Source organism: Cebus imitator, unplaced genomic scaffold, assembly GCF_001604975.1.
Source record: "Cebus imitator isolate Cc_AM_T3 unplaced genomic scaffold, Cebus_imitator-1.0 Scaffold18, whole genome shotgun sequence".
In the NCBI taxonomy this organism is placed as follows: domain Eukaryota; kingdom Metazoa; phylum Chordata; class Mammalia; order Primates; family Cebidae; genus Cebus; species Cebus imitator.
Window position 1 is genome coordinate 6,621,961 of NW_016107333.1, and position 3,223 is coordinate 6,625,183.

At 45.1% G+C, this 3,223-nt stretch overlaps 1 long non-coding RNA gene across 1 annotated transcript in view; it reads left to right on the top strand.

Moving 5' to 3' along the window:
• Positions 1 to 1,518, top strand: part of LOC108292576 — an 11,533-nt gene extending 10,015 nt beyond the window's left edge. Inside the window, exon 3 of the long non-coding RNA XR_001820325.2 lies at positions 1,434 to 1,518. This is a non-coding gene — a long non-coding RNA (uncharacterized LOC108292576). The remainder of the gene's footprint in view (positions 1 to 1,433) is intronic.
• Positions 1,519 to 3,223: the final 1,705 nt, after the last annotated feature.

The following is a 3,223-nucleotide window of genomic DNA, read 5'->3' on the forward strand; positions in this document are numbered from 1 at the left end:
AAAAAAAAAAAAAAAAAAAGAAAAAGAAACGTGGGGCTGGGATCAGGGAAAATAAAAAGAATGTTGGGGGCAGGGAAATTGGGAGGGGGCAACTCAAGCATTTTCCCATTCTAAACCCAGGGATGGGGTGGGGAAGGAAAGAGCCCTGCTGCTGTTGGAACGAGGGTCTGCACTGCCTCTGGCCTGGGTGGCCGCTGTGCAGAAAATCACAGAGCAGAGTGGGCACCAGGCCAGCAGCTCGGATTTGACTGAGACCTAAAGAATGAGGGCCCCGTTGAGCAAAGGGAAGTAAAGGAAGCAAGCGGTAGCGTTTCCCACTCCAGAGAGCACATGCTGGGGGAAGATAAGGGAGACAGGAAGCTGAGCTGGGCCCAGTGCTGGTGCAGCTCAGTGGATGAGAGGGGCCTTGCGAGGGCAGCAGGAGCAGGGATGAGCCAGGGACTGGCCGTGTACCCAGCTGGACTTCAGAGGACCAGCCTTTCCCACCCATGTTGTTAGCTACTGAAGATCAGCAGTTTACGCAACCTGGCCCAATATGGGTAACGAAGGAGCATGGATCCTTCAAAGGCATTTCCCCCTTAGGTTGAGGAATAATAACAATAACATGTACAAAGAACTTACAGTGTGCCAGGCAGAGTATTAAGTAAGCAAAGTACATGTATTTTATTCTCACTAGTACTCTATGAAAAGTCTGAAGAAAGTCCAGGCCAGGTGCTCATGTCTGTAATCCTAGCACTTTGGGAGGCCAAGCTGGGAGGATTGTTTGAGCCCAGGAGTTTGAGACCAGCCTGGGTAACAAAGCAAGACCCTGTTGAAAGAATGAAAGAGAGAAAGAAGGAAATGAAGGGAGGGAGGGAGGAAGGAAGGAAGGAAGGAGGGAAAGAAGGAAGGAAGGAAAAGAAGGAAGGAAGGAAGGAAAGAAGGAAGGAAGAAAAGAGAAAGAAAAGCTGGGCGCGGTGGCTCACACCTGTAATCCCAGCACTTTGGGAGGCCAAGGTGGGTGGATCACCTGAAGTTGGGAGTTTGAGACTAGCCTGACCAACATGGAGAAACCCCGTATCTACTAAAAATACAAAAATTAGCCGGGTATGGTAGCACATGCCTGTGATCCCAGCTACTCAGGAGACTGAAGCAAGAGAATTGCTTGAACCTGGGAGGCGGAGGGTGCAGTGAGCCAAGATCACGCCATTACAATCCAGCCTGGGTGACAAAAGTGAAACTTGAAAGAAAGAGAGAAAGAGAAAGAGAGAGAGAGAGAGAGAAAGAAAGAGAGAAAGAAAAAGAGAAAGAGAGGAGTGAAGGAAGGGAGGGAGGGAAGGAGGGAGGAAGAAGGAAAGAAAGGAGGGAGGGAGGGAGGGCAGGAGGGGAGGGAGGGAGAAAAAAGAAGGGAGGGAGGGAGGTCTGAAGAAATAGCCATCATTCCCATTTTACAGATGAGGACACAGAAGAACAGAACAGTAAACTGAGCTGCTCAAAGACACCCAGCTGGGAAAAGACAGAGCTGAGACTCAAACCCAGGTGAGTTGGATGCCAAAACATCCATCATTATTAGACCATCTTGTGAGGATAAACAAGATGATGAATTCAAAGCTCCTCGAACACAGTACATGTTCAGTAGGTGGGAGAGATAAGAAAGTTGCTTAGCAGCAGACAGAGCTGACCCTGCCCAGGAGGGATGGAGGGGAGATGTTAAGTATGACTTCTTGAAGAGAAGGCAAAGGAATAGATGTAAGTCTCAATCAGAATTTCCCCCTGTAGCCACCCCGCAACATACCCCAACTTAGGGAACATGAAAAGAAGCTCCAAACACTCAGGATGCTGCCCCCCAGCAGTTGGAGGGAGCCTGGCTCCTGCCTATCTCTCCAGCCTTATCTATCCATGCATTCCAGTTTCAGCCAAATCCATTCATCCTGGTTTCCTGAACACAGAACACACATGTATTACCTTTTCACTTTTTTTTTTGCAGTAAGATAAGGTTAATTTATTATTGAAGAAAGAAAAATATTTTCGCTTACATTTAGTGCAGCCTAAGTGAAGTGTTGGCAAAGTCTGCAGTAGTGTACAGTAATGTCCTAGACCATCACATTTGCTCAACACTGACTCACTGACCTGCTCAGAGCAGCACCAAGTCCTTCAAGCTCCATTTATGAAGAACACACTCTACAGGTGTACCTTTTAAAATCGATTATACCATATTTTTACTGTACCTTTTCCATGTTTAGATTCCTTTTATTATTATTATTATTATACTTTAAGGTTTGGGGTACATATGCAGAATGTGCAGGTTTGCTACATGGGTATACATGTGCCATGGTGGTTTGCTGCACTCATCAACCCGTCATCTACGTTAGGTATTTCTCCTAATGCTATCCCTCCCATAACCCCCCACCCCACAACAGGCCCCAGTATGTGATATTCCCCTCCCTGGGTCCATGTTTTCTCATGGTTCAACTCCCACTTATGAGTGAGAACATGCAGTGTTTGGTTTTCTGTTCTTGTGTCAGTTTGCTGAGAATGATGGTTTCCAGCTTCATCCGTGTCCCTGCAAAAGACATGAACTCACCCTTTTATATGGCTGCATAGTATTCCACAGTACATATGAGCCACATTTTCTTTATTCAGTCTATCATTGATGGGCATTTGAGTTGGTTCCAAGTCTTTGCTATTGTGAACAGTGCCACAGTAAACATACATATGCATGTGTCTTTATAGTCGAATGGTTTATAATCCTTTGGGTATATACTCAGTAATGGGATTGCAGGCTTAAATGGTATTTCTGGTTCTAGATCCTTGAGGAATCACCACACTGTCTTCCACAATGGTTGAACTCATTTACACTCTCACCAACAATGTAAAAGCATTCCTATTTCTCCACATCCTCTTCAGCATCTGTTGTTTCCTGACTTTTTAATGATCAGCAGTCCAACTGGCGTGAGATGGTATCTCATTGTGGTTTTGATTTGCATTTCTCTAATGACCAGTGAGGATGAGCTTTCTTTCATATGTTTGTTGGCTGCATAAATGTCTTCTTTTGAGAAGTGTGTGTTCATATCCTTCACCCACTTTTTGATGGGGTTTGTAAATTTGTTTAAGTTCTTTGTAGATTCTGGATATTAGCCCTTTGTCAGATAGATAGATTTGCAAAAATTTTCTCCCATTCTGTAGGTTGCCTGTTCACTCTGATGATAGTTTCTTTTGCTGTGCAGAACCTCTTTAGTTTAAT